At 45.5% G+C, this 27,285-nt stretch overlaps 1 protein-coding gene and 1 non-coding gene across 2 annotated transcripts in view; one reads left to right on the top strand and one right to left on the bottom strand.

Moving 5' to 3' along the window:
• Nucleotides 1-27,285, bottom strand: part of DGKG (diacylglycerol kinase gamma) — a 459,919-nt gene that overhangs the window by 388,070 nt on the left and 44,564 nt on the right. The gene's annotated exons all lie outside the window — the stretch shown is intronic.
• LOC119937960 lies at nt 27,125-27,231 on the top strand. Its single transcript, XR_005454303.1, has one exon. It is a non-coding gene; the product is annotated as a U6 spliceosomal RNA (small nuclear RNA).

Genomic DNA, 27,285 nt, shown 5'->3' with positions numbered 1-27,285 from the left:
CATTGTGCCAGCTCAGTGCTCTTCCCTTGAATAATAATAATAATGATAATAATAGTAACAATAATACTTACCAAATCCTCACTACATGCCAAGCCCTGTCCTAAATGCTGGAGGCCTGGACTGCAAACTTGTCTTCTAGACTGTAAGCTCACTGTGGGCAGGGAATGTGTCTGTATATTGTTCCATTGTACTCTCCCAAGTGCTTAGTACAGTGCTTTGCTCATGGTAAGTGCTCAATAAATATGACTGAATGAGTGGATACAAACCATTCAGTTAGACACAGCCGATGGGGCTCACATACTAAGTGCAAGGGAGAACAGGTATTGAATCCCCATTTTAATAGTAGTAGTAGTAAATAGCATTCATAAAGTGCTTACTGTGTGTAGACCACTAAGTGCTGGGAAAGACTACGCAGATGGAAATTAGATATGGTCTCTACGGATGAGGAAACAGACCCAGAGAACAGCAGAAAAAAAGTAGAACTCCATCAATGATATTCACTGAGCACTGTTTTAAGTGCTTGGGAGAGTACAATATAATAATAATGATGGTATTTGTTAAGTGCTTGCTATGTGTGAAGTACTGTTCTGAGTGCTGGATATATATGTATATATAATGTGTATATATATATATATATACACACACACATACATATATATATACATATATATGATTCCACGTATATGTGATATGTATATGATATGATGTATCATATATACCATATATACATATATCATATATATCATATCTAATATGATATATATGATGTATCATATATACCATATATACATATATCATATATGTCATATCTAATATGATATATATGTATAAGCATATATGATTCTCAGCTTCTCACATACATATGATATATACATATATGCTGTATGTATATATAATGTAAATATAAGATTCTCACGTATATATGCTATGTATATGATATGATATATCATATTTACATATATATCATATGTGATATGATATATATGTATACATATATATGATTCTCAGCTTCTCACATATATATGAAAAGCAGCGTGGTTCAGTGGGAAGAGCCCGGGCTTTGGAATCAGAAGTCATTGGTTCAAATCCCGGCTCCACCCGTTGTCAGCTGTGTGACTTTGGGCAAGTCAAACTTCTCTGTGCCTCGGTTGTCTCATCTGGAAAATGGGGATTAAGACCGTGAGCCCCCCGTGGGACAGCCTGATCACCTTGTAACCTCCCCAGCGTTTAGAACAGTGCTTTGCACATAGTAAGTGCTTAATAAATGCCATTATTATATATATATATATATCTGTAAAATCATTTATAATAATAGTTCTAATCCCAGCTCTGCTACTTGTCTGATGAGTGACCATGGGCAAGTCACTCACTTCTCGGTGCCTCGGTAACCTCATCTCATCTCATCTAGACTATGAGCCCGTTGTTGGGTAGGGACCGTCTCTATATGTTGCCACCTTGTACTTCCCAAGTGCTTAGTACAGTGCTCTGCACACAGTAAGCGCTCAATAAATACGATTGAATGAATGAATAAAATGGGGATGAGGACTGTGAGCTCCACGTGGGACATGGACTGTGTCCAACCTGATTAGCTTGTCCCTACCCAAGTTGCTTAGTTCAGTGCCTGGCACATAGTAAGCACTTAACAAATGCCATTAAATATATATACACACACACACACACACACACACACATATGTATATATATATATATATATAGTAATGATTATGGTGTTTGTTAAGCTCTTAACTATGGGTCAGGCAATGTACTAGAGAAGCAGTGTGGCTAACTCTCAGCTTCCAGGCTGTCCATCCCCTCGCCCCCTCCTACCTCACCTCCCTTCTGTCCTTCTCCAGCCCAGCCCGCACCCTCCGCTCCTCTGCCGTTGCTAACCTCCTCACCGGGCCTCGTTCTCACCTGTCCCGCCGTCGACCCCTGGCCCACGTCCTCCCCCTGGCCTGGAATGCCCTCCTTCCGCACATGCACCAAGCTAACTCTCTTCCCCTTCAAAGCCCTCCTGAGAGCTTGCCTCCTCCAGGAGGCCTTCCCCGACTGAACCCCCTCCTTCCTCTCCTCCTCCCTAGCCCCCCCACACACTACCTCCTTCCCCTCCCCACAGTACTCGTGCATATTTGTACAGATTTATTACTCTATTTATTTTACTTGTACATATTTACTATTCTATTCATTTTGTTACTGATGTGCATCTAGCTTTAATTCTATTTGTTCTGACGATTTTGACACCTGTCTACTTGTTTTGTTTTGTTGTCTGTCTCCCCCTTCTAGACTGTGAGCCCGCTGTTGGGTAGGGACTGTCTCTATATGTTGCCGACTTGGACTTCCCAAGCACTTAGTACAGTGTTCTGCACACAGTAAGCGCTCAATAAATACGATTAAATGAATGAATGAATGAATGAATGAATGAAAGAGCACAGGTTTGGGAGTCAGAGGATGTGGGTTCTGATCCTGGCTTTGCCACTTGTCAGCTGTGCGACTTTGGGCAAGTCACTTCACATCTCTGTGCCTTAGTTCCCTCATCTGTAAAATGGGGATGAAGACTGTGAGCCCCACGTGGGACAACCTGATTACCTTGAATCTACCCCAGTGCTTAGAACAGTGCTTGGCACATAGTAAGTGCTTAACAAATACCATAATCACTATTAATTACTAAGCACTGGGGTGGATATATGCAAATTGGATTGACCACACTCCCTGTTCCACATAGGGCTCACAGTTTCAATCCCCATTTTACAGATGAGGGAACTGAGGCACAGAGAAGTGAAGTGACTTTCCCAAGGTTACACAGCATACAGGTGGTAGAGATGTGATTAGAACTCATGACCTTCTGATTCCCAGACCTAGGTTCTAGCCATTAGGCCATGCTCCTTCCTTTTTTCTCTCTCTCTCTCTCTCTGTATTCATTCAGTCATATTCATTCAGTGCTTACAGTGTGCAGAGCACTGTACTAAGAGCTTGGAAAGTACAATTCAGCAACAGAGACAATCCCTACCCAACAACGGGCTCACAGTCTAGAAGGGGACTCTCTCTCTCTATATATATATATAAATAAAACATAGTAGACACATTCCCTACCCACAGTGGAATTGGAACCCAGGTCCTATCTCCCAGGAGAGCTCTTCCCACTAGGCCACACTGCTTCTGCCTGACCATCCAGCAAACCACCTGACAAAATTTTGGCTAGCCACCAAGCTACTGCCTGCTAGGCCTGACTGCTTTTCCCCCTCTCTCCTTCCCCACATCTCCTTCATCTCTTTGGCCCCCAAACCTCTCCCTCCAGGCAAAGCTCAGAGAAAACAATCCACCCAGTAGCTTGAGTCCCTAGTCTAGCCCAGTCCCTAGTCTAGCTTGATCCGGTTTCCCCAGCATTTTGCTGGGTCGGAACTGGGGAGGTGGGCTGTAGTGACGACCAGTATTGTTCTCCTTCCACAATGGGGAAGGATAATAATAACAATTGAGGTATTACTTAAGCGCTTACTATGTGCCAGGCACTATACTAAGAGCTGGGGTGGATACAAGCTAATCGGGTTGGACACAGTCCCTGTCCCACATGGGATTCACGGTCTTACTCCCCATTTTACAGGTGAGGGAATTGAGGTACATAAAAGTGAAGTGACTTGTCCAAGGCCACACAGGAGGCAAGTGGCGGAGCCAGAATTAGAATCCTCTCCTCCTCCCCTTCCTCCCACCTCGCCTTACCTCCTTCCCCTCCCCACAGCACCTGTATATATGTTTGTACAGATTACTCTATTTTACTTGTACATATTTACTATTCTATTTATTTTGTTAATGGTATGAATTTAGCTTTAATTCTATTTATTCTGACGACTTGACACCTGTCCACATGTTTTGCTGTCTGTCTCCCCCGTCTTGACTGTGAGCTCATTGTTGGGTAGGGACCGTCTCTATATGTCACCAACTTGTACTTCCCAAGCGCTTAGGACAGTGCTCTGCACACAGTAAGCGCTCAATAAATACGATTGAATGAATAAATAAATCCGTGACCTCCCGAGTCTTAGGTCCGTGCTCTATCCACCAGGCCATGCTGCTTCTCATCAGTTCTACCCCACACCACCCCCCAACCTGCTGCTTCCTGATTCCTTTCTCAGTCTGAAGAGAATGGAGGGTTTTGGTTTTGGACATTTCTCAATGCCGCTGTCGCTCCTCAGACTGACATCGCGGGTTCTGTGGAGGATCAGGAGACCAGTGTGTCCTGTGCACTTTAAAAAGGATGAGGAGAAACTGGAGAGGGTCCAGAGAAGAGCGATAAAAATGATTCAAGCGTTGGAAAATAGGACCTTTGGGAAAAGGTTAAGGGATTGGAGTTGCTTAATATAGAGGAGAAGAGGCGGAGGAGGACCTTTCAAACGTATCAAGGAACGTGATCAGGACGCTATCTCCGTGAGGGAGAGTGGCCGTATTGCCCTCGTGGGATCAGCACTGTAAAAAGTGGAACCATTAATTTTGTGCCAACAGCTAACCACCCTAGTCTACCCCACCCTGCAGCCAGAATTGGCAAGGAGAGCGATGCCAACATGGTGACTTCCTGTTTTGCATCTCTCACCCTCAACCTGGGGATGGGATGGGCTTAGTGGAGGTCGGGGGAAGGTAGTAATAATAATAATGATGGTATTTGTTAAGCGCTTACTATGTGCGAAGCGCTGTTCTAAGCGCTGAGCACTGTTCTAAGTACTGTCAGTGGACTCTAGAGACAGAGTTGAGGACTATTCTTTTTCCAACAGTCTGAGATCGACCATGGCCATTTTGTATTCAGATAAACCAATGATATTAACTGAAAGATTACTTTGTGCAGAGCCCTTTACTAAGCGCTTGGGAGAGTAAAATACAATAGAATCAGTGGACGCGTTCCCTGCCTGTAATGAGCTTGTCCCTGGAAGCCACCCCCTACAAGCCACACACTCTAGAAGCCTCAAAAATGGACAATTGTTCCCCCCAACACTAATCAGTTATCCCCTAGGCCCTCTGAAACCAGGCAAGGGGAAATGGACTTAAGTTAGGAAGAGCTGGCATTCCGATTAAAATTTCTCCCGCTTTGACTATCAGGATGATGAAATGGACCACCAAGAGAGATTCTGGAGTGACCTCGGAGAACTTCAGGAAAGGAAAACCAACCATCTTTCCTGAAAGCTTTAGTCATTCGCCGGTCTGGAAGCGGAGGTCTGGCCCAGATGAACTCCAGACCTCTTTTCCAGGTCAAAGGTGATTTGCTTTACCTTTCCCACCCCTTCCCTTTTAGGTTGGCACCCCATCTGACAATAGTAGCAGTAGCAGTAATAGTATTTATCAAATCCTTATCTGTGCAGAGTGCTGAATTAAGCGCTAGGAGAGAATGTCCCGGTGGGAATTAGGCACAGTCCCTGACTCTCAGAAAACTCACAATCTAAGAGTTTAAGTGGGCAAAAGGAATTAGAGACAGACACACAAGTAGGGATGAAACATTAAAAGCAGACACAGACAAAATAGGCTCAAAGCGTCAGTTGATGATGATGATGGCATTTATTTAGCTCTTACTATGTGCAAAGCACTGTTCTATGCGCTGGGAAGGTTACAAGGTGATCAGGTTGTCCCACGGGGGGCTCACAGTCTTAATCCCCATTTTACAGTTGAGGGAGGCCCAGAGAAGTTAAGTGACTTACCCAAAGTCACACAGCTGACAATTGGCGGAGCCGGGATTTGAACCCATGACCTCTGACTCCAAAGCCCGTGCTCTTTCCACTGAGCCACACTGCTTCTCTGTTGTCAGTTGGGATGGTGTGGGGGTGGGGGGGTGTCTGAGGACACATGGGAGCAGCTTTTATCCCCAGTCTGGTGTGCACGGAGCACGCTGGGAGTGGGGATCCATGGTAGGGGGAGGGAAGGCGACGGTTACCACAGTCCTTTTCACAGAGATGATGGAGGATTCATTCATTCAATCATATTTACTGAGCGCTTACTGTGTGCAGAGCACTGTACTAAGAACTTGGAAAGCAAACTCGTCTCCTTCCCATGCCCCCTAGTCTGTCTGGCTTTCGAATGAGCAGTGAAGACCCCTGAAGTGAAGTAGGGAAGCAGCATGGTCTAGTGGAAAGAGGACCTGGGTTCTAATCTCAACTCCACCACTTAACTGTTGTGTGACCTTGGACAAGTCACTTAACTTCTCTGTTCCCCAGTTACCTGTAAAATGGGGGTTAAGACTGTAAGCCCTATGTGGGACAGAGACTTTGCCCATCTTGATTATCTTGTATCTACCCAGCACTAATTACAGTGCCAGGCACCTAGTAAATGCATAACAAATACCATCATTTTAAACAATATATAATATGCATAATCACATCCTCCTCATCTCCAGCGGGTCAGGGAAACCTGCCCCAGTTCTGGGAAGGAACAAACTCCCTCAGTCCTGAACGCCCCTGGACTGAGCACAGTCAGGGGGACTAAATCAGTTGATAAATCGTATTTATTGCTATTGAGCACTTACTGTGTGCAGGGCACTGTACTGAATGCTTGGGAGAATACAACAATAAAGAGATGCATTCCCTGCCCACAACAAGCTCACAGTCTAGTCAATCAGTGGTATTTAGTGATCCCTTACTGTGTGCAGAGCACACAGACAAGATAGACATGGAAATAAATTTCAGGTAGGAAGAGCAACTGAGTATATGGATAGGTACGTAAGTGCTCTGAAAGGGTGGGATGTGAGCCTCAAAGTGCTTCAGTGCATTCCCCCCTAAACTCTCTCTTCCTGCTGACTGCCAGAGGTTTCATTCTACGTCATCCTCAATGGTATTTACAGAGTGCCTACTAACACAGAGCACTGTACTAAGTGGCTTCAAGGCTGTCCATCCCCTCGCCCCCTCCTACCTCACCTCCCTTCTCTCCTTCTCCAGCCCAGCCCGCTCCCTCCGCTCCTCTGCCTCTAACCTCCTCACTGGGCCTTGTTCTCCCCTGTCCTGCCGTCGACCACCAGCCCACGTCCTTTCCCTGGCCTGGAATGCCCTCCCTCCTCACATCTGCCAAAGTAGCTCTCTTCCTCCCTTCAAAGCCCTACTGAGAGCTCACCTCCTCCAAGAGGCCTTCCCAGACTGAGCCCTCTTTTTCTTCTCCTCCTCCCCACCCCCGCCCTACTTCCTTCCCCTCCCCACAGCACTTGTATATATATTTGAACAGATTTATTACTCTATTTTACTTGTACATATTTACTATTCTATTTATTTTGTTAATGATGTGCACATAGCTTTAATTCTATTTGTTCTGACGATTTGGACACCCGTCTACATGTTTTGTTGTCTGCCTCCCCCTTCAAGACTATGAGCCCACTGTTGGGTAGGGACCGTCTCTATATGTTGCCGACTTGTACTTCCCAAGTGCTTAGTACAGAGCTCTGCACACAGTAAGCGCTCAATAAATACGATTGAATGACTGAATGAGAGAATGATACATGACATCACTCTATATTTTATTTGCAGTTCATTAAGTACTCAGTCCTTTGCACATCTCTATTCCTCAAAAGGATCTGGTTCTCTTTGCTATACTATGTAGTCTATTGTCTCTGGCAGCAGGCGGCTCGTACCACATCTAAAACATCTGAGTTTGGATGCTCTCCGATCACCCGACTCAGATTTCCTTTGCTCTCTATAAATGCCAAAATGCAAAGAAGAAAGCAAAAATTATGCGAGAGGGATTGAATGAATTTAAAGCAACTTGGCAAGGTCAGTCCAGCAGGGTGGATCGCTTTGGATTAATTTATCCCAAGGTTCCGGTTTTCTAGCTCTAGCTTCACTGGCGAAAACCACATTAAGTTGGTGGGGGTGATTTTTTTTAGCTGATGCTTTTATGTCCAGAGATTTCTGAAAAAATAAATCCACCAAAAGATGGTAGAGCCGGAGTGAGTTTCAATTGATCGATGGTATTTACTGAGTGCTTACTTTGTGCAGAGCGCTGTTCTAAGCCTCTGGGAAAGTACAATAAGAGTGGGTAGACACACGGTTGTCTTTTGGGATTAAGATGATGGTACTGAGTGAGATCTTCTCCATATTGGAAAGATGGTGCCAGGGCTAATTCATTCATTCATTCATTCAATCATATTTATTGAGCGCTAACTATGTGCAGAGCACTGTACTAAGCGCTTGGGGAATACAAGGCTAATGCTCGACTGACTCCATTCCACGCCGTATTTAGGCGAGTGTCATCCTTGGCTATGCTGTATGGCACAGTGGAAGAGACGCAGGCCAGACAGCCGGGGGCCCTGGGTTCAAGTCCTGGCTCTGACACGCATTCCCTGTGTGGCCTTGGGCAGGTCACTTAACCTCACCATGCTTCACTTTCCCCAGCTGTAATTGGGGGCAATAATACCTATACTCTACCTCGCAGGGGTGTTGTGAGGAGTAAATAAATAGGCACTTTGGTAATAAAAAGCACCACCCAGAAACACAGGTATTCAACGCTTAGAAGAGTGCTTGGCACATAGAAAGCACTTAAATACCATGATTACTATTTACTACTACTACTACTAATAATAATAATTGTAGTATTTGTTGAGCACTTACTATATGCCAGGCACTGTGGCTCAGTGGAAAAGAGCCCGGGCTTTGGAGTCAGAGGTCATGGGTTCAAATCCCAGCTCCGCCAATTGTCAGCTGTGTGACTGTGGGCAAGTCACTTGACTTCTCTGGGCCTCAGTTTCCTCATCTGTAAAATGGGGGTGAAAACTGTGAGCCCCCCATGGGACAACCTGATCACCTTGTAACCTCCCCAGCGCTTAGAACAGTGCTTTGCACATAGTAAGCACTTAATGAATGCCATCATTATCATTATTATTACTAAGTGCTGGAGTAGATACAAGCAAATAGGGTTGGACATAGTCCCTGTCCCATTTGGGGCTCACAGTCTCAAACCCCATTTTACAGATGAAGCAACTGAAGCACAGAGAAGTGAAGTGATTCGACCAAGGTCACACAGCAGACAAGTGGCAGAGCCGGGATTAGAACCCATGACCTTCTGACTCCCAGGGCCCCCATACTCTAGCCACTACACTACGCTGCCTAGTGCTATTCTTTATTTTGCTTCTTGGAATAATGCTTTCTCCCACAACACACACCCACCCCAAGCCTGCTCAAAACCGAATGTAGGATTAGGATGATTACTCCTTGTCAGTCAAATATTCATTCATTCAATAGTATTTATTGAGCACTTACTGTGTGCAGAGCACTGTACTAAGCGCTTGGGAAGTACAAGTTCGCAACATAAATAAATAGTATTTATTGAGGGCTTACTGTATGCAAAGCTGGACTAAACGCTTGGGAGAGTACACCAGACAAGTTCTCTGCCCACAGTGAGCTTACAGTCTAGAGGGGGAGACAGATATTAACATAAATAGAAGCAGCATGGCTCAGAGGAAAGAGCCGGGCTATGGAGTCAGAGGTCATGGGTTCAAATCCCAACTCCGCCAATTGTCAGCTGTGTGACTTTGGGCAAGTCGTTTAACTTCTCTGGGCCTCAGTTACCTCATCTGTAAAATGGGGATTAAAACTGTGAGCCCCCGTGGGACAGCCTAATCAACTTGTAACCTCCCCAGCACTTAGAACAGTGCTTTGCACATAGTAAGCACTTAACAAATACCATTATTATTATTATGAGTTCAAATCCCAAATCCGCCAATTGTCAGCTGTGTGACTTTGGGCAAGTCATTTAACTTCTCTGGGCCTTAGTTACCTCATCTGTAAAATGGGGATTAAGATTGTGAGCCCCATGGGACAACCTGATCACCTGCTTTGCACACAGTAAGCGCTTAATAAATGCCGTCATTATTATTATTATAAGTAAATAAAATGCAGACACGGACCTGAGCGCTGTGGGGCTGGGAAGGGAGATGAATGAAATGAACAAGTCAGGGTGACAGAGAAGGGAGTGGGAGAAAAGGAAAGGAGGGGTTAGTCAGGGAAGCCCTCTTGGAGGAGATGTTCCTTCAATAAAGATTTGAAGTCAGGGAGAGTCATTGTCTGTCAGATAAGAGGAGGGAGCAAGTTCCAGGCCAGAGGCAGGATGTGGGCGAGAGAGGTCGGAGGCAAGATAGAGGGGATGGAGGTGAAGGGAGAAGGTTATTCATTCATTCAATCGTATTTATTGAGCGCTTACTGTGTGCAGAGCACTGTACTAAGAGCTTGGGAAGTACGAGTCGGCAACAAGTCGGCGACAGTCCCTACCCTACAACAGGTTCACAGTCTAGAAGGGGGAGACAGGCAACAAGACAAAACATGTAGACAGGTGTCAAAATTGTCAGCACAAATAGAATTAAAGCTAAGTGCATATCATTAACAAAATAAATAGAACAGGAAATATGTACAAGTAAAATAGAGTAATAAATCTGTACAAACATATATACAGGTGCCGTGGGGAGGGGAAGGAGGTAGGGCAGAAGTGGGAGATGGGGAGGAGGAGAGGAAAAAGGGAGCTCAGTCTGGGAAGGCCTCCTGGAGGTTAGCATTAAAGGGGTGAAGTGTGCAGGCTGGGTTTTTTGAGCCCCCACATGGGACAACCTGATCACCTTGTAACCTCCCCAGCACTTAGAACAGTGCTTTGCATGTAGTAAGTGCTTAATAAATGCTATTACTATTTTTATTATTATTATTATAGTAGGAGAGTAGCAAGGTGAGGTAGGAGGGGGCAAGGGGATTGACTGCATTAAAGCCAGTGGTGATGAGTTTCTGTTTGATGCAGAAGTGAATGGGCAATCACTGGAGTTTCTACACATTGCCCTTATTTCCCAGCTTTCTCCAGACAGGCCACATTGCTTCAGGCTATGTATCATTACCTGTTTCTTGCTCTTCTAATGCTCCTTCCCTTCAGAGCTCCACAGGGAGGATATTTGAGTATCCATCTACACACTGGCTCTCCTCACTCATCATACTCTTTCTAGCTCTTAGAACAGCAAGTCTTTAAGTAAATACCACAGATTGACTGATTGTCCCCACCCAGTAAGACTGGGAAGTGACAAGAACTGCTTTGAAGCCTGGGACTGAGTGGGTTCCAATATTTTGTTTGTCATCTTTTCTTGCCCTTTGATATTCACTCAAGAACAAAAGCGATACAGCCCCAGGAGTCCATGGAGACCCAGGTAGAAAAAGCTCCAGAAGTTGAAGGAGACCCAGGCGGAACTGCTCTAGGTGTCAAAGGGGACCAATAATAATAATAATGATGGCATTTGTTAAGCGCTTACTATGTGCAAAGCACTGTTCTAAGCGCTGGGCAAAGGTGGAACTGTTATAGACGTCAGATGAGCTGCCTCAGGAAGGGACAGGTCTCATGGCCACATAGAAGGTTAATCCATTCAAGCTCAGAGAAGCCCAGAAATGGGGACCTTTGGGACAAGGGACAGACTCTGGAAGATTGAAACACAAACCAAAAAGCAGCAAATCCTCTACGATCTGAAGCTAGGGAAGGGAATGACGAGCCCGTGCCCAAGACTGCTCGGGAATGGTTGGGAAAGCCTCAAATCAAAAGCCCTCAAAAAAAACTTCAAGGCAGAAAGCCCCTGTGGCCTACCACTTGGGACAGGACTGGAGAAGCCCATCCTTTAAAACGCCACAAACGCTCCGTATCTCCAGGGCTTGGAATTCTTTAACAATCAATCGCATTTATTGAGTGCTTACTGTGTGCAGAGCACTGCACTAAGCACTTAAGAGAGTACAACCAGAGCCAGGGAAGAGCCAGAGAAGCAGTGTGGCTCAGTGGAAAGAGCATGGGCTTTGGAGTCAGAGATCAGGGGTTCAAATCCCAGCTCTGTCAGTTGTCAGCTGTGTGACTTTGGGTAAGTCACTTAACTTCTCTGGGCCTCACTTACCTCATCTGTAAAATGGGGATGAAGACTGTGAGCCCCCTGGGGGACAACCTGATCACCTTGTAACCTCCCCAGCACTTAGAACAGTGCTTTGCACATAGTAAGCACTTAATAAATGCCACCATTATTGTTATTATTACAACATAACAGAGTTGGTGGACATGGTCCCTGCCCACAGAGAGGTTACAGTCTAGAAGGGGAAACTTTTCAGGCATCTGTCCTGAGAGCCAGCCAGATCAGGAGACTTCCTGAAAGCTTAGAAGAACCCACAATCTGTGCTCTCCTGATTAGGCTGGTGGTAAGGTGATTGCAGAAAACACGTCTACCGACTCTGTTATAGTGTGCTCTCCCAAGCACTTAGTACGGTGTTCTGCACACAGTAGGCGTCCAGTAAATGCCATTGATTGAAGGGCAAAAATGAAAACAAAATGCCTCATTTGTTTGAATTGTACCTCTAAGCAACGGCGCCCACATACAACTCATAAACCCCTCATATGCACTGAGCACTTCCTTTGATCAGAACACCGTGCCAAGAACATGGGGGAATAAAAGAGAAGCAAAACCTTGGTGTCATCCTCTTCCCTTCAAAGCCCTACTGAGAGCTCACCTCCTCCAGGAGGCCTTCCCACAATGAGCCCCCTTTTTCCTCTCCTCCTCCCCATTGCCCCCCCTGCCCTTCCTCCTTCCCCTCCCCACAGCACTTGTATATACTGGTACAGATTTATTACTCTATTTTACTTGCATGGATTTACTACTCTATTTTATTAATGATGTGCATATGGCTATAATTCTATTTATTCTAACGGTTTTGACGCCTGTCTCTACATTCTGTCGTCTGTCTCCCCCTTCTACTGTGAGCCCATTGTTGGGTAAGGACTGTCTCTATATGTGGCCGACTTGTACTTCCCAAGCGCTTAGTACAGTGCTCTGCACACAGTAAGCGCTCAATAAATATGATTGAATGAAACAATCCTTGACTCCACTCTCTCATTCACCCCACACATCCAGTCCGTCACCAAACCCTACCGTTCTCACCATCACAACATCGCCCAGATCCACCCCTGTTAGTACAGTCTCTCATCCTATCCTGAAAGGATTACTGCATCAGCCTCCTTTCTGATCTCCCAACCTCCTGTCTCTCCCCACTTCAATCTATACTTCACTCTGCTGTCTGGGTTATCTTCCTACAGAAATGTTCTGGGCATGCCACCCCCCTCCTCAAAAATCTCCAGGGTTTGCCCGTCAACCTTCGTATCAAGCCAAAACTCTTCACTATTGGCTTCGAAGCTCTCGATCACCTTTCCCCGTCTTACCTCCCCTCCCTTCTCTCCTATATCCCAGCCCGCACACTCCGCTCCTCTGCCGCTAACCTTCTCACCGTGCCTCGTTTTCGCCTGTCCCACCGCCGACCCCTGGCCCACATCCTACCTCTGGCCTGGAATGCCCTCCCTCCTCAAATCCACCAAACAATCACACTTCCCCCACCTTCAAAGCCCTACTGAAGGCTCACCTCCTCCAAGAGGCCTTCCCAGACTAAGCCCCCCTTTTCCTCTGCTCCTCCTCCCCTCCCCATTGCCCCGATTCACTCGCTTTGCTCTACCCCCCTTCCCCCACACAGCACTAGTGTAAATACGTACATATTTATAATTCTATATATTTTTATTAATCATGTGTATATATCTATAATTCTATTTATGGATATTGATGCTATTGATGCCTGTTTACTTGTTTTGATGCCTGTCTCACCCCCTTCTAGACTGTGAGCCCGTTGTGGGCAGGGATTGTCTCTATTTGTTGCTGAAATTATTATTCAATGAATTAATTGTTAATTCAATTAATTATTATTATTATTATTACAACTATTAATTGTTTATTAATTCAACAAATTAATAAATTAATTGATTTATTAAATTATTAAATTAATAATTAATACATTATTTATTTATTTATTTTACTTGTACATTTCTATCCTATTTATTTTATTTTGTTGGTATGTTTGGTTTTGTTCTCTGTCTCCCCCTTTTAGACTGTGAGCCCACTGTTGGGTAGGGACTGTCTCTATGTGTTGCCAATTTGTACTTCCCAAGCGCTTAGTACAGTGCTCTGCACATAGTAAGTGCTCAATAAATACGATTGATTGATTGATTGATTGATTGAAATGTACTTACCAAGGGCTTAGTACAGTGCTCCGCTTACAGTAAGCTCTCAATAAATACGACTGAATGAATGAAAAGTCACAGTCCCTGCTTCAGTGGAATCTCCAAAATAAGCAGACAGGAAAAACACCTCAGGACTTCATTGTTAAATGCTTACTATGTCTCAAGCACTGTACTAAGCGCTGGAATGAAAAAGTGGGTGTAGTGATTCCATTTACTGAACATCCTTTGGGTTCGATCACTATGCTGAGCACTTGGGATAATAATAATAATGATGATGGCATTTATTAAGCGCTTACTATGTGCAAAGCACCGTTCTAAGCGCTGGGGAGGTTACAATAATAATAATAATAATAATAATGATGGCATTTGTTAAGCGCTTACTATGTGCAGAGCACTGTTCTAAGCGCTGGGGGGGTTACAAGGTGATCAAGTTGTCCCACGTGGGGCTCACAGTCTTAACCCCCATTTTACAGATGAGGTAACAGGCTCAGAGAAGTTAAGTGACTTGCCCAAGTCACACAGCAGACATGTGGGGGAGTCGGGATTCGAACCCATGACCTCTGACTCCAAAGCCCGGGCTCTTTCCACTGAGCCACACTGCTTCCGAACAGGCAGTATGGCACATTTCCAAGGGGTTTGCCCTTCTAATGGGGAGACAGATGTAAAAATATTTGCAAACGAAGTAATCAAAGTAAATCATTGAAGGTTCAACTGAACAGATATACCTAAGTACTGAAGATGGGTACAATAATAATAATAATAATGGCATTTATTAAGCGCTTACTATGTGCAAAGCACTGTTCTAAGTGGTGGGGCGGTTACAAGGTGATCAGGTTGTCCCACCCGGTGCTCACAGTCTTCATCCCCATTTTCCAGATGAGGTAACTGAGGCTCAAAGAAGTGAAGTGACTTGCCCAAGGTCACACAGCTGACAATTGGCAGAGCCGAGATTTTACCCCATGACCTCTGACTCCAAAGCCTGTGCTCTTTCCATTGAGCCACGCTGCTTCTCCTATAAATATTTATAAATAAGTACCTCAATGCTAGCGATGGCTGATGGAGGCTTATATAACTTGGGACGCCAGATATGAGGTGCTAGGCTCAAGGAATTACGTAACTTGACATTTGAAATTTGAAAGTATTTTTTCCGTGGTACAGTTGTCCTTATCTACCCCACTCATAACTGACAGACCACCTCTCTCCCCGTCTTCAAAGCCCTACTGAAATCACATCTCCTTCAAGATGCCTTCCCTGACTAATCCCCCCTTTCCCGACACTTTTCTGCGTCACCTATGCAGCTGGAACTATACGCCTTCAGCATCACGGAGCAGTGAGTAGAGCACGGGATTGGGAGTCAGAAGAGCCTAGGTTCTAATCCCGGCTCTGCCACTTGTCTGCTGTGTGACCTCGGGTGAGTCACTTCACTTCTCTGGGCCTCAGTGCCCTCCTCTGTAAAATGGGGATTTTACGTTTTTACAGGGACTGTGTCCAACCTGATTTGTTTGTAACCACCCCAGAACTTAGCACAGTGCCTGGCATGTAGTAAGAGCTTAACAAACACTATTATTATTTGGACATTCGCCCCTCCCCAAGCCCAGTACAGTGCCTGGCATGTAGTAAGAGCTTAAAAAACACTATTATTATTTGGATATTCACCCCTCCCTCAGCCCCCTAGTCCAGATATTCTTACCCACATTTGTTTTATTTTGAACGTCTGTGGTCTCCTCTGGTGTGTAAAATTCCTTCTGGGCAAGAATTATGCAGCGTAGCTTAATGGGAAGAACACGGACTCAGGAGTCAGAGGACATGGATTCTAATCCCGGCTCCGCCACTTGTCTGTTGTGTGACCTTAGGCAAGTCACTTCACTTCTCAGTTTTTAGACTGTGAGCCCACTGTTTCGTAGGGACTGTTTCTATATGTTGCCAACTTGTACTTCCCAAGCGCTTAGTACAGTGCTCTGCACACAGTAAGCGCTCAATAAATACGACTGATTGATTGATTCGCTGTGCCTCAGTGATCTCATCTATAAAATGAGGATTAAGATTGTGAGCCCCATGTGGCTCACATGAGAAGCAGCGTGGCTCAGTGGAAGGAGCCCGGGCTTTGGAGTCAGAGGTCACGGGTTCAAATCCCGGCTCCGCCAATTGTCAGCTGTGTGACTTTGGGCAAGTCACTTCACTTCTCTGGGCCTCAGTTACTTCACCTGTAAAATGGGGATGAAGACTGTGAGCCCCCCGTGGGACAACCTGCTCACCTTGTAACCTCCCCAGAGCTTAGAACAGTGCTTTGCACATAGTAAGTGCTTGATAAATACCATTATCATCATCATCATGTGGGGCAACCTGATTACCTTGTATCTACTCCAGCGCTTAGAACAGTGCTTGGCACATAGTAAGTGCTTAACAAATACCACCCTCATCATCATTATGTCTACCTACTGTATTGCGCTGTTCAATCAATCAATCAATCAATCGTATTTATTGAGCGCTTACTATGTGCAGAGCACTGTACTAAGCGCTTGGGAAGTACAAATTGGCAACACATAGAGACAGTCCCTACCCAACAGTGGGCTCACAGTCTAAAAGGGGGAGACAGAGAACAGAACCAAACATACCAACAAAATAAAATAAATAGGATAGAAATGTACAAGTAAAATAAATAAATAAATAAATAAATAGAGTAATAAATATGTACAACCATATATACATATATACAGGTGCTGTGGGGAAGGGAAGGAGGTAAGATGGGGGGATGGAGAGGGGGACGAGGGACTGTTCTTTCTCAAGTGCTCAGTTCATTATTCTGCACACAGTGAGCGCTCAATAAATATGATCGTCCGATCTCTGGCTTCCGCACGGAGTTGGCCCCTCTCTAGGAGGGAGGAACCCTCTCCGTTCTCCGGCTTCTACCCCCACAGGATAATTGCACTTGGCTCTTGATCGTTCCCTCATACTTGTAGACTGGAAGCTCATTGTGGGCAGGAAATGTGCCTGCTTTATATTGTCCTCTCCTGAGCATTTAGTACAGTATTCTGTAGGGAGTTAGCACTCAATCAGTACCATTGACCATCAGACTGATCTGCAGACATGGTGGGGGGCTGCAAAGGGTGACCCTGAGGACTGTTTCAGAGCCCGGACCATCTTGGATGGACAATTTCAGTGCCCAGCACATCCCAGACCCGGCGGGGACCCTGAGGGCTATTTCAGAGCCAGGACGAGGGTGAGGATCCGGAGGACTATTTCAGAGCCCGGGGCCTCCCCAGACCCAGAGGTGATCCCGAGAACTATTTCGGAGTTTGGTCACGCTGGTGACCTCAAAGACTATTTCAGTGCTTGGACCATCCGGACCCAGCGGTGACCCGGAGAACTATTTCAGAGCCCGGACCGGGCGGTGACCCGGAGGAATATTTCCGAGCCCGACCATCCCAGATTCGGTGTGGAGCCTTTGGCAGGGACGTCGTCTATAATCCAGGACCCTCCGTCTCAAAGTCTCCCCAATCACATTGCCAGTAAATAACCTACTGTCCAGGTGCCGGGCTGATTTATGGTGTAATTTGCCAAAGCAGCCACCTTGGGTCTTCTTTTTTTTTAATTGCTAGGGCCCTCAGTTCTCAATAGTAAACTGCCAGGCCGGCTATGTAAATTTGCATTCTGGGTTCAGCAGGCCCTCCCTTACTCCAGGAATCTAAAATTTAAATTAATGATCTAGGGCAACCTAATACATTCGTGGCAGGGTGCATCTAAATACAGAGCGGTCTTGAAAACAATTGATTAAATCACATCCCGCGTGAGGAGTGACGGGAATCCAGCTGCTCACAGAATGGGGAGGCAGGAGGAAACCTGGTTAGAAGAAGAACAGAATGTTGCCAACTTGTACTTCCCAAGCGTTTAGTACAGTGCTCTGCACACAGTAAGCACTCAATAAATATGATTGAATGAATGAAGAACAGGGAGAGGAGTCATGGCTGGCTTTGGTCACTTCACTGCCCCCTTCCTACAGAAACCCCACTAACGCAGTGGATTTACGGTACTTGTTAAGTGCTTACTATGTGCCAGGCACTGCACTAAGCACTGGGGTAAATGCAAGCTGAATACAATGCTGCACAAGTTAATAATGATAATAATAATGATGGTATTTGTTAAGGGCTTACTATGTGCCAAACACTTTTCTAAGCGCTGGGGTAGATACAAGGTCATCAGGTTGTCCCACATGGGGCTCCCAGTCTTAATCCCCATTTTACAGATGAAGTAACTGAGGCCCAGAGAGGCGAAGTGACTTGCCCAAAGTCACACAGCTGACAAGTGGCGGAGCCAGGATTCGAACCCAAGCCCTCTGACCCCCAAGCCTGGGCTCCTAATAGTAATACTAATGACGGCATTTATTAAGCACTTACTATGTGCAAAGCACTGTTCTAAGCACAGGGGAGGTTACAAGGTGACAGGTTGTCCCACATGGGGCTCACAGTCTTAATCCCCATTTTACAGATGAAGTAACTGAGGCCCAGAGAAGTGAAGTGACTTGCCCAAAGTCACACAGCTGACAAGTGGCAGAGCTGGGATTAGAACCCATGCCCTCTGACCCCCAAGCCCGGGCTCTTTCCACCAAGCCACGCTGCTTCTCCTAAGAGTTACCCTGAGTTACCAGAGTTACCATGGAATGCAGGGTAGTAGTATCAATTAATTATACTGAGCGCTTACTGTGTGGAGAGCACTGTGCTCTCTCCCCCTCTCCCCCTTGTCCCCCCTCCATCCTCCCCGTCTTACCTCCTTCCCTTCCCCACAGCACCTGTATATATGTATATATGTTTGTACAGATTTATTACTCTATTTTACTTGTACATATCTATTCTATTTATTTTATTTTGTTAATATGTTTGGTTTTGTTCTCTGTCTCCCCCTTCTAGACTGTGAGCCCACTGCTGGGTAGGGACTGTCTCTATATGTTGCCAACTTGTACTTCCCAAACGCTTAGTACAGTGATCTGCACATAGTAAGTGCTCAATAAATGTGATTGATTGATTGATTGATTGTGCTAAGCACTCGTGAGAGGCATGGTCCCTAGCTTACATTCTAGAGGGAGAGACAACACTAGCATAAATACATTACAGATACGTCCGTAAGTGTTGTGGGGCTGAGGGTGGGGCGATTAAGGGGGTGCAAATTAAAGTCAAGGGCGATGCTGAAGGGACAGGGAGTAGGGGAAATGAGGGCTTAGTCGGGGAAGGCCTCTTGGAGGAGGCGGGCTTTTCATGAAGCTTGGAAGGTGGGGAGAGTGATTGTCCTTTGGATGTGAAGGGGTAGGGGATTCCAGGCCAGAGGTAGGGTGTGGCGGGGAGGCAGTGGAGAGATTGACAAGAGAGAAGTATAGATGGTAGTTGAAGTTAGAGGCGTGAAGTGATTATGCTGTGCTGTAGAAGGAAATCAGATAAAATAGGAAGGGGCAAGGTGATTGAGTGCTTTAAAGCCAATAGCAAAGAGTTTCTGTTTGATGCGGAGGTGGATAAGAATAATAATGATGATATTTGTTAAGTGCTTTCTATGTGTCAGGCACTGTACTAGGTGCTAGGGTGGATACATACAAATCGAGTTGAACACAGTCCCTGTTCCATGCGGGGCTCACAGTCTCAATCCCCATTTTACAGATGAGGTAGCTGAGGCACAGAGAAAGTAAAATGACTTTTCCAAGGTCACCCAGCAGACGTGGCAGAGCGGGCTTAGAACCCATGACCTTCTGATTCCTAAGCCTGGAAGTCACTACGCCATGCTGCTTCTCTATGAGTAACTACTGGAAGTTCTTGAGGACTGGGGAAATGGACTGAACGTTTTTTGAGGAAAATGATTCACGTAGAGGAGTATGGATATGGTATGGTGTGGTACGGATTGGAATGGGAAGAGAGAGGCGGCAGGGAAATCAGCGGTAATTAAGGCAGGATAAGAAAAATGCATGGATGGAGAGGAAAGGGTGGATTTTAGCAATGTTGTGAAGGAGAACTGACAGGATTTGGTGACAGATTGAATATGTGGGTTAAATGAGAAAGATGAGTCGAGGCTAATGCCAAGTTGTTGAGCTTGTGAGACAGGGAGTATGCTTGTGCTGTCTATAGAGAGGAAAATCAGGGGGAGGACAGGGTTTGGGTGGGAAGATGAGGTGTTCGGTTTTGGACATATTAAATTTGAAGTACCGGTGAAACATCCAAGTAGCAGTATCCTGATTGCAGGAGGAAATATGAGATTGCAGAGAAGGAGAAAAGTCAGGACTGGAGATGCCGATTTGGAAATCGTCCACATCGAGATGGAAGTTGAATCTAAGGGACAGAATGAGTTCTCCAAGGGAGTGGGTGTAAATGGAGAACAGAAGAGGACCCAAAACTGAGCCTTGAGAAGGTCCCACAGTTAGAAGATGGGAGGCAGAGGAGGAGCCTACAAAAAGAAATTGAGAATGAGTGACCAGAGAGATAGGAGGAGAAACAGGAGAGGACACTGTCAGTGAAACCAAGGTTATATAAGTGCTTAGTACAGTGCTCTGCACACAGTAAGCGCTCAATAAATATGATTGATTGATTGATTGATTGAGAGGTTGAGGAGGATTACGATGGAGCAGAGGCCAAAGGATTTGGCAAGAAGGAAATCACTGGTGACCTTAATTTCCACTTGTTTTGTCTTCTTGTCTGTCTCCCCCTTCTAGACTGTGAGCCCGTTGCTGGGTAGGGACCGTCTCTCTATGTTGCCGATTTGTACTTCCCAAGCGCTTAGTACAGTGCTCTGCACACAGGAAGTGCTCAAGAAATGGGATTGAATGAATGAATGAATGAATGATGATGATGATGATGATGGTATTGGAGTGAAGGGGGTGGAAGCCGGAGTGGAGGAAGTCAAGGAGAGCACTGGAGGAGAGGAAGTGGATCTATATCAAAACAATAGTAGTATTGTTACTAATTAAGCACTTACTCTACGCTAAGCACTGGGGTAGCTGCTTAGATTGGGGACAAGGACCATTTCTAATTACCACCTATGTATTCTTTTCCAGTGGTTACTACAGTGCTCTGCACACAGTAAATGCTTACTACTACTACTACAACTACAAGATCAAATTGGACACAGTCCCTGATAGATATATAATAATAATAATAATAATGATAATAATGGTGCTTATTAAGCACTTACTATGTACCAGGCACTGTACTACATGCTGGGGTGGAATCAAGCAAATCGGGTTGGACACAGTTCATTGTCCCACATGGAGCTCACAGTCTCAATCCCCATTTTACAGATGTGGTAACCGTGGCCCAGAGAATAAAGTGACGTCCCAAGGTCACACAGCAGACAAGTGGCAGATCTGGGATTAGAACTCATGGCCTTCCAATTCCCAGGCCCGTGCTCTAACCACTACACCAAGCTGCTTCATCAAAGACACCACAGATGGTGGCCCATACAGAGCTCACAATCCATTTTATCTCCTTTTTATGGATGGGAAAACTGAGGCACAGAGACATTAAATCGCTTGCCCAAGGTTACACAGCAGGCGAGTGGCAGAGCCCGAATTAGAACCCAGGTCCCCTGACTCCTTGGCCTGTAATAATGATGACATTTATTAAGCGCTTACTACGTGCAAAGCACTGTTCTAAGCACTGGGGAGGTTACAAGGTGATCAGGTTGTCCCACAGGGGGCTCACAGTCTTAATCCCCATTTTACAGATGAGGTAACTGAGGCACAGAGAAGTTAAGTGACTTCCCCAAAGTCACACAGCTGACAATTCGCAGAGCCGGGATTTGAACGCATGACCTCTGACTCCAAAGCCCGGCTCTTTCCATTGAGCCACGCTGCTTCTCTGAGCCTGTATCATTCTTGTAGGCCATGCTGCCTTCCCAGTAATCCTCAGGAGCATTTTGAGGAAGCCCACTCAATCTCCGTCAAGAATAGAATAAGTTTTAAAAAGTGATAAATTCATCCATTCATTCAATCGTATTCATTGAGTGCTTACTTTGTGCAGAGCACTGTACTACGCGCTTGGGAAGTACAAATCGGCAACATGCAGAGACTGTCCCTACCCAACAACGGGCTCACAGCCTAGATAAATGCCATCAAAAGTTTTAAAAAGTGATAAATTCATCCATTCATTCAATTGTATTCATTGAGAGCTTACTGTGTGCAGAGCACTGTTCCTACGCGCTTGGGAAGTACAAATCGGCAACATGCAGAGACTGTCCCTACCCAACAATGGGCTCACAGTCTAGATAAATGCCATCAAAAGTTTTAAAAAGTGATAAATTCATCCATTCATTCAATCGTATTCATTGAGCGCTTACTGTGTGCAGAGCACTGTTCCTACGCGCTTGGGAAGTACAAATCGGCAACATGCAGAGACGGTCCCTACCCAACAACGGGCTCACAGCCTAGATAAATGCCATCAAAAGTTTTAAAAAGTGATAAATTCATCCATTCATTCAATCGTATTCATTGAGCGCTTACTGTGTGCAGAGCACTGTTCCTACGCGCTTGGGAAGTACAAATCGGCAACATGTAGAGACGGTCCCTACCCAACAACGGGCTCACAGTCTAGATAAATGCCATCAAATGATTTGAATCAAAATGACCAGATCTCAAAATGGCCTCGCTTCGGAAGTTCTGAGTAGAAAATCCTGGCAGAGTTAAAAGACTGCCTGGCTGGCAGCCATGCTGCTGGGAGGGTTCCCCAAATTAGCCACCTCCCCTCCTTACCATCCAAAGCCTGCCCTGAGACGGGGGATAACCCACCGTGATCTGTAAGGCCCTACTGAGAGCTCACCTCCTCCAGGAGGCCTTCCCACACTGAGCCCCTTCCTTCCTCTCCCCCTCGTCCCCCTCTCCATCCCCCCATCTTACCTCCTTCCCTTCCCCACAGCACCTGTATATATGTATATATGTTTGTACAGATTTATTACTCTATTTATTTATTTATTTTACTTGTACATATCTATTCTATTTATTTTATTTTGTTAGTATGTTTGGTTTTGTTCTCTGTCTCCCCCTTTTAGACTGTGAGCCCACTGTTGGGTACGGACTGTCTCTATATGTTGCCAATTTGTACTTCCCAAGCGCTTAGTACAGTGCTCTGCACATAGTAAGCGCTCAATAAATACGATTGGTGATGATGATGATCTGCCTCTCCCATACAGAGCCCTAGAAATGACAGAAAATTCTCCTGCTGCCAACCTATGGCTCATGTCCTGCCTCTAGCTTGGAACAACGTCTCCTCAAATCCCACAAACAATGACTCTTCCCCCCCCCCCCCCATCTTCAAAGCCTTACTGAAGGCCCATCTCCTCCAAGAGGCCTTCTCAGACTAAGCCCCACTTTTCCTCATCTCCCAATCAGTCAATCAATCGTATTTATTGAGCGCTTACTGTGTGCAGAGCAATCCCTTCTGCATCGCCCTGACTTGCTTCCTTTGCTCTTCCCCTCTGCTCCCAGCCCCACAGCACTTATGTATATATCTGTAATTTTATTTATTTGTATTGATGTCTGCCTCCACCCCTCTAGACTGTGAGCTCTTTGAGGGCATGGATTGTCACTGTTCATTGCTGCACTGTACTTTCCCAAGTGCTCCAGGAGGCCTTCCCAGACTGAGCCCCCTCCTTCCTCTCCCCCTCGTCCCGCTCTCCATCCCCACCGTCTTACCTCCTTCCCTTCCCCACACCACCTGTACATATGTATATATGTTTGTACATATTTATTACTCTATTTATTTTACTTGTACATATCTATTCTATTTATTTTATTTTGTTAATATGTTTGGTTTTGTTCTCTGTCTCCCCCTTCTAGACTGTGAGCCCACTGTTGGGTAGGGACCGTCTCTAGATGCCAGCTTGTACTTCCCAAGTGCTTAGTACAGTGCTCTGCACACAGTAAGCGCTCAATAAATACGATTGCTTGATTCCCAAGTGCTCCAGGAGCCCTTCCCAGACTGAGCCCCCTCCTTCCTCTCCCCGTCATCCCCCTCTCCATCCCCACCGTCTTACCTCCTTCCCTTCCCTGTATATATGTATATATGTTTGTACATATTTATTACTCTATTTATTTATTTTCCTTGTACATATCTATTCTATTTATTTTATTTTGTTAATATGTTTGGTTTTGTTCTCTGTCTCCCCCTTCTAGACTGTGAGCCCACTGTTGGGTAGGGACTGTCTCTATATGTTGCCAGCTTGTACTTCCCAAGCACTTCGTACAGTGCTCTGCACACAGTAAGTGCTCAATAAATATGATTGATTGATTGATTGATACAGTGCTCTGCACACAGTAAGCACTTAATACAATTGAATGAATGAATGAATTCCAGGATAAACCAATCAGAGGCTAAGCCAGATCTCATCTTCTTCCTGAACAGTGCTTGGCACATAGTAATTGCTTAACAAATACCATTATTATGATGATGATGATGATTATTAATCTGGACTAAACACCTCTTAGATATATCATTAAGTGCTACAGAGTTTGTTACACATGAGTCCTGCCCTCAAGGAGTTTTCAGTTTAGTGATCCCAGGGCCTGTTGCTTTTCCGTTAAGGAATCTTCCCAAGTGCTTAGTACAGTGCTCTGCACACAGTAAGCGCTCAATAAATATGATTGATCGATTGATAGATTCTGGAACCACCATCCTCATCCTTTTTCATCCCAGCCTTCCACTTCTTGTAGGAAAATGCTGGGTGCATGCCAACTCTCCTTAAAGGGACACAATTCCTTCTTTTTTTATGGTATTTGTTAAGCGCTTACTATGATCCACGTACTGTATTAAGCACTGGGGTAGATAGAGAGTTGGACAAAGTCCATGTCCCACACGGGGCTCAAAGTCTTTATTCCCATTTTACAGATGAGGCAACTGAGGCACAGAGAAGCTAGATGACTTGCCCAAGGTCACACAGCAGACAAACGGCAGAGCCGGGATTAGAATCCAGGTCCTTCTGACTCCCAGACGTGTATTCTATCCACAAGGCCACACTGCTCCCTTTCTGACTGGACTCAGAAGTCCCATATCTTCATGGCCAGGAAATGGGTTAGCACTGGTGTTTCGGAAGCTTGTCTGAACCTCTAGATCAGGAAAAATAACATGGAATGCTTGCCATTCTCTTCCTAGCAAGAGAAGCAGCGTGGGCTAATGGATAGAGCATGGGCTTGGGAGTTATAAGGCTCTGGGTTCTAGTCCCAGCTCTGCCATGTATCTGCTGTGTGACCTTGGGCAAGTCATTTAACTTCCCCGTACCTCAGTTACCTCATCTATAAAATGGGGATTAAGACTGTCCTCCATGTTGGACATGGTCTGTGTCCAAACTGATTAGGTTGCAATTACCCCGGCATTTAGAAAGCGCCTGGCATATAGTAAATGCTAAACTAATACCACGATCATTATTATTATCATTATTGTTAAGTCAGAATAAATCCAGCCTTCCCTCGTGTGCAGATGCTATGATGGGGAACGTGTCTGTGCATATTAAATTCATTCATTCAATTGTATTTATTGAGAGCTTACTGTGTGCACAGCACTGTACTGAGCGCGTGGGAGAGTACAATACAATGATAAACAGACACAGTCCCTGCCCACAACGAGTTTAGGAGTGGGGAGACAGACATCAGTATAAATAAATTACAGATATGTACATAAGTGCTGTGGGTATTAAATAGAAGATGGAGATTAAATAATAATGATGGTACTTGTTAAGTGCCAGGAGGCCTTCCCACACTGAGCCCCCTCCTTTCTCTCCCCCTCCTCCCCCTCCCCACAGCACCTGTATATATGTATATACGTTTGTACGTATTTATTACTCTATTTATTCATTTATTTTATTTGTACAAATTCTATTTATTTCATTTTGCTAATACGTTTCGTTTTGTTGTCTGTCTCCCCCTTCTAGACCGTGAGCCCGCTGTTGGGTAGGGACCGTCTCTATATGTTGCCAACTTGTACTTCCCAAGCGCTTAGTCCAGTGCTCTGCACACAGTAAGTGCTCAATAAATACGATTGAATGAATGAATGTGCCAAGCACTGAAATTCCTGGTCAATAATAATAATAATGATGGCATTTGTTAAGCGCTTACTATGTGCAAAGCACTGTTCTAAGCGCTGGGGCGATACAAGGTGATCAGGTTGTCCCACGTGGGGCTCACAGTCTTCATCCCCATTTTACAGATGAGGTGACTGAGGCTCAGAGAAGTGAAGCGACTTGCCCAAGGTCACACAGCAGACATGTGGCAGAGTCGGGATTAGAACTCCTAAACCCGGGCTCTTTCCACTGAACCACTGCTGCTTCTCTAAACGCAGATCAGGAGCCCACTCTTTTAGATTGTGAGCCCACTGTTGGGTAGGGACTGTCTCTATATGTTGCCAATTTGTACTTCCCAAGCGCTTAGTACAGTGCTCTGCACATAGTAAGCGCTCAATAAATACGATTGATGATGATGATGATGATGATGATCAGGAGCTCAGAGTGGAGTGTCAAGCACCCTGAAAGCCTCTTCGGTGGGCCTCTACACCGTAAGCTGAATCCTGTAGCCTGGAAGCTCATTGTGGGCAGGGACTGTGTCTATTCTGCAAGATTGTGCTCTCCCAAGTGCTTAGTACAGTGTTCTGCACACAGTAAGCACTCAATAAATACCATTGATTGATTGACTGATCAGACTTCTCTGCCCTGCCCCGGGAGCAGCAATCAAAGCCTTGGAAATACAGGATTCAGGGAGACCAAAGCCCCCGTCCCAAGGAGAGCTGAGCCGTGCTCAGTCCCCTAGTTACACCAGAAGTGGCCAACATGCCCTGAGTGGCCACTGATGGCACTGGCAAATACCAGTTACTTGCCAACCTGCAAGTAACAGATGCCCACTCTGTTCTTTGCAATAGACCGGTCACTCAACGTGGCATAACGATGTCACAAGGAATCTTTCATGGAAATCCTCAGAACTGAGTTGAGGCGGACAGGGTCTGGACTCTGAAAATTCGTTAAGGGGAGGGGACGTGTCTGCTAATTCTGTTGCACTGTACTCTCCTGAGCACTTAGTAATAAGAATAATAATATCGGTATTTGTTAAGCACTTACTATGTGCCAAGCATGGTTCTAAGCGCTGGGGTAGATACAAGGTAATCTTGTGCTCGCTTCGGCAGCACATATACTAAAATTGGAATGATACAGAGAAGATTAGCATGGCCCCGGCGCAAGGATGACACGCAAATTCGTGAAGCGTTCCATATTTTTTCTGCCCATCCGCCAAGCTAGCTCTCTTCCTCCCTTCAAGGCCCTGCTGGGAGC

The sequence above is a fragment of the Tachyglossus aculeatus genome, chromosome 1, assembly GCF_015852505.1.
Source record: "Tachyglossus aculeatus isolate mTacAcu1 chromosome 1, mTacAcu1.pri, whole genome shotgun sequence".
NCBI lineage: Eukaryota > Metazoa > Chordata > Mammalia > Monotremata > Tachyglossidae > Tachyglossus > Tachyglossus aculeatus.
This window is presented reverse-complemented; position numbering and strand designations above follow the sequence as displayed.